Source organism: Octodon degus, unplaced genomic scaffold (assembly GCF_000260255.1).
Source record: "Octodon degus isolate 3935 unplaced genomic scaffold, OctDeg1.0 scaffold00076, whole genome shotgun sequence".
In the NCBI taxonomy this organism is placed as follows: Eukaryota; Metazoa; Chordata; class Mammalia; order Rodentia; family Octodontidae; genus Octodon; species Octodon degus.
The window spans coordinates 7,019,040-7,028,879 of record NW_004524652.1 but is presented as its reverse complement, the minus strand read 5'-3'; positions in this window follow the sequence as shown (position 1 = coordinate 7,028,879).

Genomic DNA, 9,840 nt, shown 5'->3' with positions numbered 1-9,840 from the left:
CTTCTTCTTCTTCTTTCTTCTTCTTCGAACCAGGGATTGAACTCAGGCCCTTGCGCTTGCCAGGGACATGTTTATTCCACTGAGCCATCTCCCTGGCCACAATACTGCCTGTTTAAACCTCAACAGTTAAACAGGGTGTTTCCTTGAGTAATTCTCATCTCTGTCCTAGAGCTTCAAGTTGACAAACCCAGCCTTGACTAATCTACATGTCTTTCCCTCCCATGGGATAGTTTGGACTTCTGACTGAATGCCATTCTCTTGGCAGAAGTGTCTGTCCCTGAGAGTCACTCCTCTTTAATGCTCCCATATGACAAGGGCTTGGAAGAGGAGACAGAAAACACGGACCTGTTATAGCCCATGTTTAGACCTGTTTAAACTCTAACCTTCAACATCTAAAGCTCCACCACTCCACAGCTATGTGACCTCAGGCAAGTATTTTAATCTCTCCGGACCCCAGTTTGTCCATCTGTAAAATGGAGAGATTGATAACACCTCCTAGGCAGGTATGGTGACGCAAGCCTGCAATCCCAGCACTGGGGAGGCTGAGGCAAGAGGATTGCTGCAAGTTAGAGGCCAGCCTGGGCCAGCCTGAGCTACATAGGGAGATCTTGTATAAAAAAACAAACAAAAAAAACCCAATTATTTCAGACTACCTAATGTTTCAACAGGAAAGCGTGCTCTAGGATCAAGTTGGCACAAGGCCACGTGGTAAAAAGAGTTGCAATTCCTCGGCTCTGCCAAGGTGCCACGAAAGAAGACAGAGACAACATGTAAGTGAACAAGTGTGGCTGCATTACAGTAAGACTGTACTTACAAGACCGGTGATGGGCTCGGTTTGTGGCCCCCTGATTCGCAGAAGCAGGTCGATTCTAGGCTCCTTGCTGAGGCCCTATAGGTCCCTGTTCCGTGGCTTCCCTCACCTCAGTTTTCCTTCTGGGTAATGGAGAGACTGATTCCCTGCCCTGATCAGGGGTTACTGGGCGGTCAGATGAGCTCACCACAGCTCCGGCCCTCAGGGAGAAGGAGCCGAGGCATCTTGAGTCTCTGGAGAGTCTTTGATGCAAAACACGTTGTTGCTTCTGCTGAGGTCTGCGGGGAGATCCAGGACCCCAGCCAGCAAGTGCGTCCTGGGCACCTAGGTGCCGGGGGCTGTCTCAAAGGACGACAGGACCCACAGGCACGGCAGCACCTGTGGCCCCTGCCTCCCGGAGGAACGAAGGTGAGGGGCCCCAAAGAAGCCTCCAGTGGGCTGTGCCACTGTGATCAGGCCTGCTACCCCGACCACTCATGCCGGGGGCCCAAAGTGTCCTCTGACCCCAGCGTCCTTTATTCAGCACGCTGGACTGTGGCTCTGCTTCCTCTGCAGTGGTTACTTTGGCAGAGTGGGTTTCAAAGAGCAGTGTGACCCGGAGGCTGAGCCTGTGGCAGTGGGGATGGGCAGTTTCTTCCCTTTCCCTGTGTCCAGTGTGCTTGGAGCTGGACTTCCTGCAGTCCAGATGAGCTTGGGGATAAGAACTCTCACACCAATGAGAAACTGCAGCTACAGGGCAAGGTGGCGCACGCCTGTAACTTCAGCATCCTGGGAGACTGAGGCGGGATGATCACTGGGCAGCTTAGCCACTTACTGAGCATCAGTGTCAAAATAAAGAATAAAGGACTTGGGGGATGCAGCTGAGAGTGCAGGCCCTGGCTTCTATTCTTAGTACCCTCCCCCCAAAAAAGACTCATGTCATGGTTATGGGGTTTTGAAAGAGGAACAATACAATACAGGACATATATTTGATAAGATTGTTTTATAATGGATGACCCAGGGAATCCTATACAAAGAGGGCAGGAAATCTGCCCACACACTAAAGACCAAAGACGCCAGCTGAGGGCCTGGATCCCACAGGAGGGTACTGCACCAGTCCAGCTGAAGACCCGGAGTCCCTAACAATGCGTCCATGAGTCCAGCTAGAGCACAGGGCAATGTCTCATGCAGGGCTGTTTCATAGGTCCGTGCTGGGAAGGCCCAGAGGTCAGTGGTGGAAGCTAGAAAGCCTGCGCCAGCGGGATGAAGGCTCTGTGCCACCACGCTGGAGCCAGCAAGCGACGCTGAAGGTAAGCACCAGCGCTCCCCCGAAAAGTACCACAGCCATTCTCAGCAACAGTGAGGTCCCAAGCTGTGATAAGGAAGGCCGAGTTCTCTTCAGGAAAGCCAACATAAGCTTCTCCAGGAGGCTGAGCTGTGCACCATCTTCCCCTCCAGAGCCAGGAAGTGATGCTCAAGGTGAGGACCAGCGCTCTCCCACAGTGAACCGTAGCCATCCTCAACGACCACAAGGTCCTGGGCTCCTTTGACAAGAGCAGCCGAGTTCATCAGGAAAGCCAGCAGGACTCTGGCTCCAAGAGAGCCAGCAGCTCCCCAGCTTCCCTAGCAGCCTCCCTCTTCCTCTCCAGTTCTGCCTCTTATGCCAGCGACAACACTCAGGTGGACCGCTCACACCCAGCACCATCCTGGTTTAGTTCAGCTGTGTGTTACAAGTGCTGGGATTACAGGCATGCGCCACCACACCCAGTTTTGGTGGCCAGCTTGGCACGGAGCCGGCATAGAATATGGTACCAGCAATTGAACCTACGTCCTTGCGCTTGCCAGGCAGACACTTAGATTGCTGAGCTATCTCCCCAGCCCCTTTTCTGAAATTTTTGACAACATGTAAGCGTGTAACTCATTGAATTTTATTTTCCATTCTTCCTTTTTTTTTTTTTTTTTTTTTTTTTTTTTTTGTATTTTAGGAAAGGGTCTACAGGGTGTTCAGAATCTTACTACTAGATCGGACTCCTAGTGATGTGCCTGTTTACAACCTCCCAAGCGCTGGGATTATAGGCCAGCACTACCACGCCCAGTCTCAATTGCTCTCAGCGTGCCCCGGGGGCGGGGCCGGTATGGCAGGCAGGCAGGCCCGACCCTCTGGCCCCCCTGCCTGTTTGCAGGTGCTTTAATCCTCTGAGCTATTTAGCCGGTTCCTTCCTTCCTTCCTTCCTTCCTTCCTTCCTTCCTTCCTTCCTTCCTTCCTTCTTTCGTCTTTTTCTTTTTTTCCCATAATTTTATTGAGAAACAAATAGCAATGAGACAGTTTCAAATCAAATTGGTACCTTCTTTCTTTTTGCTGCACTGGGGACAGAGGCCAGGACCTTGTGCATGCCAGGCAAGTGCTGTACAGTGGTACTAACACACTGGGCTCAGCTTCTCCTCCTCCTCCTTCTTCTTCTTCTCCTCCTCCTCTTCCTCCTCCTCCTCTTTCATCTCTTCCTCTTCCATCTCCATCTCCTCCTTCTCCTCCTTCTCCTTCTTTTGAGACAGAGTCTTGCTATGTAGCTCAGACTGGCTTTGAATTCATGGCAATCCTCCTGCCTCAGCTGCCAGGGAGCTGGGATCACAGGTGTGTGCCACCACGCCCAGCGCAGTCTCAGTTTTGAAAATGAAAACTGGGGTGTAAAGACCTGATCCCTCCTAGGTTCACAGTTAGGCAGCAGTCTCTAGGGAAGGTGATTTGCTGTCCTGTAGGGTCCTGGCTCCCAGTCCCACTGCCACCGCATACAGCCTGCCCTCCACTTCTGAGGATGCAGAGCCCAAAGATCCATGGGATCAATTTTAGGGATCTGAACATACTTAAGAGCTAAGAAGAGCCGGGCAGAGTGGCGTATGCCTGGACTGCCAGCACTTGGGAGGCTGAGACAGGAGGATCACTTCAAGTTTAAGGCCAGACTAAACTGCATGGTGAGACCTGTCTCAAAAAAAAAAAAAAAAAAAAGCTTAAGATTAATTTTTTTTTTTTTTTTTTTTTTTGGTTTTTGTGGAACTGGGGATTGAACTCAGGGCCAGGCAAGCGCTTATAGTGTAAGATTAATTTTGCCATCAAAGTGAAGAAAGATGGGTCGAACAGATTCACATTTATTCTTTATAATATTTATCTTTTTTTCCTTCAAAATATTTCTATTGGTGAATTTTTAATTTTATGAGTTTTTTATATTAAATGATGAGTATAATACAGGAAAAAATCCTGAAAATAAAATATTGAAGTTTTAACATTTATTGTTTGGAAAAAAATAAAAATCTTCAACGTCAACTTTGCTGGCGTACTAAGTCTAAAAAAGAACAGCGCGAATGAAGTCTTACGTGAACTTCAGTGAAAATACCAAGAGTGCTCTACAAAGAAGTAATCCTTACTTCAAGGGCTGGCCAGATGACTCGCAGGACTAAAGCGCCTGCTTAGGCAGGTGCAGGAACTGGGGTTCCATCCTGGGCTGGCCATGCCTGCCCCTCCCCTGGTGCACTGAGATGAGACGGGGCGTGCTGGCGCAGGCCTGTAATCCCAGCGCTTGGGAGGCTGAAAACAGGAGGATCACTACGAGTCCCATCTGCGTAGTGGGACCCTGTAGACCCTGTAGAACCTGTACTAAATAAAATTTAAAAAAAGAAAGAAAGAATCTTTACTTCAAGTGTCACACCCTCGGGAGCCTTCACACACGACACCTACATGTTCCATGCACACGTCTTGTACGGACAGCGCGTGTGCTTAGCTTTCCTTTCCTATGGGGCAGTCTTGTCACCTCTCTTCCAGTTTTGTCAGGAGCTTCTTCCTGGACTGTGTAATGTGCACTTGGCAGGAAAATAATAAAATGTCAAGTATGTAATGAGGACGTAGGAGCGACACCAACATTTTCTCATCAGCTGTGTTCTTGCTTCCAAAACCCAAAAGATAACATGAGAAATAAACACCTCTGTGAACTACGGCGTAAGCACAAACGAGGCCCAGCACACAGAAAAGTCTGCTTTCAACCGTCACACGCAAGGCAGTCTTCACGCACGACAACAGCATGTTCTGTACGCAACGTTGCTTACGCTGGTCGCGCCTGTGTTCTGTCTTTCTGTACTTTCCTATAGAGCACAGGTGGCAACATGTTTGCTTTCTTGTTGTTGTAGTAGGTTTTGGTGATGCTGCGTGTACCTCTTCCCCTGTCAGGTCACCAGTGTACTCCACAATATTTTTGCACAGTTCTTTAGGCAGAAAACTTTGTTTTTCCTCTGTTATGAATGATTTCTCAGTAGCTCCAGCCCTAGTCCCCTAAAATTTTTTTCTCTATACTATTCTGTTGTTTGTTTGTTTGTTTGTTTGTTTTTGTATTTTAGGGAAGGGCCTACAGGGTATTCAGGGTCTCAGTATTAGATCAGATTCATAGTGATCTGCCTGTTTACAGCTTTCCAAGAGCTGGGATTACAGATGCACGCCACCATGCCCAGTCTCAGTTGCTGTCTCAGCACACCCTGGAGGCAGGGCCTGCACTGCAGGTCTGGGGATCGAACCCTGGGCCCCTTTGCCTGCTTGCAGGCACTTTAATCCTCTGAGCTATTTGGCTGGGCTGTTTGTTTTTGTTTTTGTTGGGTTTTTTTGTCTTTTTGGGACAGGGTCTCACTATGCAGTTCAGGCTGGTCTTGAACTCACAATGATCCTGTCTCAGCCTCCTGAGGGTTGGGAGTACAGGTATGTGTCACCACACCCAACTTCTCTGTGCTATTTTGCACTTGTTATTTTCTTGTAAACTCCCAAACTATGCCATATATGTTTAGGATCAAGTAAAACAATCACCGGTGAATGCTTTGTGTTTCAAGTGACAGCGTCCTTGCTGCGTATCTCATCAACAGTGTCTACTCTGCCTTTGGTTTTGTTGTAGAAAATTTCCATCTCAGGCTTCCACCTTGTCCAGGTTTCCCTATCCAATATTTCCATCATGGTGAAACGTTGTCATCAGCAATAGCAGTGTTATATTCAGGGTTTGCAAGGGAATAGATTAAAACCAAGATACATAATTTAGAGGATTATTTTACAACATTCATCCAAAAAGTCAAATGTGGAGGACTACCAGAGACCTGTCCATACACTAAAGACCCAAAGAACCCAGCTGAGTGCCTGGATCCCATGGCAATGTCCTGCACAAATCCAGCTAGAGGTCTAGAGCCCATGGCAATGTCCTCCATGAGTCCAGCTGGAGGTCTAGGGCCCACCGCAGTGCCTGACGCACGTCTGTATGAAGGATCTCACTGGGAAGGCCCGAAGGTCAGCAGTGGAAGCTAGGAAGTCTGCACCAGCAGGCTGAGGGCTCTGCACCTGAGCCAGGAAGCGACACTCCAGGTCCAAGGACCAGAGCTCCCCTCAAAAGAATCACAGCCACCCTCAGTGACAGGGAGATCCCAAGCTCCTCCAGGGCTAAGAGCAGCTGAGTCATACCAGGAAAACCAATGTGGCAAGCCTCCCAATCAACACCACACCACGTTCCCTCCATTTCTCCTTTTATGCTGTTAACCACCATCCTCAGGTGGACCCTCCGCACCCAGCACCGTGCTAACTCAGTTCAGCTGGGCATTGCAAGTTGCCCATTAATTAATTCACCACAACTAGTTTGTTTTTCTTTGCCATTTAGGAGGCCAATGTTTTATCTCTCTGAAATCCAAAGACTGTACTACACAATTCTCCACTTTGAAGTTGTAACATTTCATTTGGAATTTCTGGTTTGTTCCAACGTACAATTCCTGCATGGGTCAACTTGTGGTCTGTTATCAAATGTAACATTAACTGGAAATCTGTAAGCCAATTGTTGAATGTCACATTCCAATTAATTTGGGAGATGGGAGCAACAAGTTTACAATATCATTTGGTTTATTTACTATACCAAGGGGCCAGGGAAATGGCTCATTAGAATAAGTACTTCCCTAGCAAGTGCAAGGGCCTGAGTTCAAACCCCAGTTCTGCCAAAAACAAACAAACAAACAAACAAAAATACTTACTGTACCAATAGGGACCTGGTGGTTGAGTTCTGGAATACATGACTAAATTAAAAGTGTAAGTCTTTGCATCTATAAGAACATAACTATTTATGCCATATAGTTCTTTTTATTTTTGGTCTTTTAGAGATAGGGTCTCGCTATGCAGTTTAGACTGGCCTCAAGCTCACTTTGTAGCCCAGGCTGGCCTGGAACTCACAATAGTCCTCCTGCCTCAGCCTCCTGAATGCTGGGATCACAGGTGTGCGCCCCCAGGCCTGGCTTATGCCCTACTGTGACCTACTGCTTTTCCGTAAGTCTTTTATGTTCCTGTGATCCCTAAGACAATTCTCTGCTAAGGACAACAGACCCACAAGTGCTCTCAGTTCACCTAGTGAGGTGTCAGAGAAAAACATTTTGAATGCGGCTGTCAGTGCGTATACAGCGCTTCACTTGCATCTCAGCCTTGGTGCGCTGCCCAGCACCTTGCGGGATGTCATCTGTTAGTTTCTAACACTGAACCGCAGTGCTGACACTCCACCAGTACCTTTCATTTGTGCCAAGACCTTCACTGTATTTTCAGGCCTAGTTCTAATATTGGCTGGTTCTATTTGCTTGTGTGGCCATTTCACACGTGTTAACTAGTCAAATGTGTACTCACACGGCTGTTTACTTCTCTCAGTCAGGGGCATCTGCATTCCCTGGGTCTGTATCAGTAGATTTTTGCTCCTTTTCACTGTAGCAGGAACTTTGGTTCACATGGCCGGTGTCAAATCATCATCACTGTCCTCCACCCACACCACTTGTCTGTAAGGAAAGCGTGTATTTTATCATAATGGATTATTTTTAACATCCATGCCTGAACAATCTGAAGATTGACTTTTGACCTCCTCCAAAATTTACAAATCTGGTTTTCAATGTGCCATTTTACTGAATTAAGCTACTCCTGCCAGAAAAACTAAAAAAGGAAAAAACTTTTTTAAAAAACAAATCCTGGAGTAGGGTGGGTCTACTGGACCCTCTCCAGTGATGCTCAAGTAAACATTTGCAAAACAAATGTTTACAAATGTTACATGCTGCATAAGGTGGGCAAATATCTCATTGCACTTGTACGCACACTTTGCCTGCATTATACCAACTAAGGAAACACAAATTGTTTCCTGTGTTTCTCAGGGAAAGGTACTGAGATATATACAGCTGGCTACTATTACTCTAAAGTACACATTTACAATCAAAAAGTAAGGGATGGGGCCGCTGGAGTCAGCAAAGTGTTTGTTTGTTTGTTTGTTTGTGGCACCAGGGATAGAACTTGGGACCTTGTGCTTGCCAGGCAAGCATTTATATTGCTGAGCTATCTCCCTGGCGTTTGGGGGATGAAGAAATTGACTATCAAGAAACTTCATTGACTATCAATGAAGTTGATAGTCAATCCTAGAACTCAGGAGGCTAAGGCAGGAGGATCACACCAAGTTTGAGACCAGCTTGCCCTACATAATGAGTTCGAGGCCAGCCTGGACTACATAAGGAGATCATCTCAAAAACAAAATGTTGATATCCACAGAGTCTCCTGGAACCAATGCCCTGTGGTCACAAGGAAAAACTTAAGACTGTATGATTCCATTTCTATGAGATTTCTAGAAAGAGCCAAATGCTGGAGACATAAAGCAGCACCCAGGTTGCCTTGGGACAGAAACAGGGTTTGATTCCCAAGAGGCACAAGGCAAGTTTCTGGGTGATGACTGTCTGAACCCAGGCAGCAAGGGTGACGACATACACCCTAGTCGTCATGAAGCCCGTCCAATCATACACTTGCCCTGGGTAAGCTGACGATGACGTAAATCACATCTCCATCGAGCTATCCTGCTGGTGGGGGCATTTATTTATTTATTTTCTGTACTTTAGGGAAGGGTCTACAGGGTGTTTAGGGTCTCACTACTAGATCGGACTCATAGTGATCCGCCTGTTTACAGCCTCCCAAGAGCTGGGATTACAGGCTCGAGCCACCACTCCCAGTCTCAATTGCTGTCTCAGCGCGCCCCGGGGGCGGGGCCAGCATGGCAAATCCCAGCACTCTGGGAGACTGAGGCAGGAGGATCGCAAGTCTGAGCCTCAGCTTGCTGAATTTAATCGCTTAGCGAGAGCCTGTCTAAAAAACAAAGAACCTTCAAAATCCTAAATCACACTTGTCGGGTCGGGGAGATGGCTCAGTGGAATAAGCACTTCCCTGGCAAGCGCAAGGGCCTGAGTTCAATTCGCGGTTCTGCAAAAAAAAAAAAAAGGAATACAACTGCATACGTGATGTCATTTTGGGGCCGGGGAGATGGCTCAGTGGAATAAGTGCTTCCCTGGCAAGCACAAGGGCCTGAGTTCAATCCCCGGTTCTTTCAAAAATAAAATAAATAAATAAATCAATAAATCACACTTGTCCATTATTTGCTACCTTCCTCCCTTTTCCGTGTGTGACATGGGGGTGACCATCGCCCCCACCCCCACCCCCCGAGAGTGGAGACGCTGTGGCTGTTAGGCTGTGCCGACTGTTCCAGCCGTCCCTGACTGTGAGGTGCTCTCTCCAGAGGCGACATTTGAAGCAATCCAGATCCTGTTTGGCTTTGCACATCCGACCTGCTGCCTGCCGGGCTGGGAGCCACGCGCGGCGGATGCACCGGCCCTGAACTCTGGCCTGAGCTGTCCCCAGAGGTGGTGCTGGCCTTTCAGTTTCCGCGCTTGTTTATTTTCAAAGCAACATGGCCAGACCGTGTGGCCACCCCGCCCTTTTACGATTTCAGGGAGGGAGAGGCGAGGTAAGGAGGTCAGTAGCCAAACCGTCTGGCGGCAAAAAACCTGCAAGATGCCTCGGCTGGGGGGCTTGAGGGGTGTGCGGGGCAGGTGGCTCAGTTGTAAAGTGGGGTCAGGATATCTCCTACCCCAGAACCCCAGAAATGATGAGGCTGTTGGTAGTAATCACACACATTCACCAAACAATGCTGGACTAGCTGGGTATGTGTGCAGGGTCCCCTGCCTTGGGGCATATCACAGAA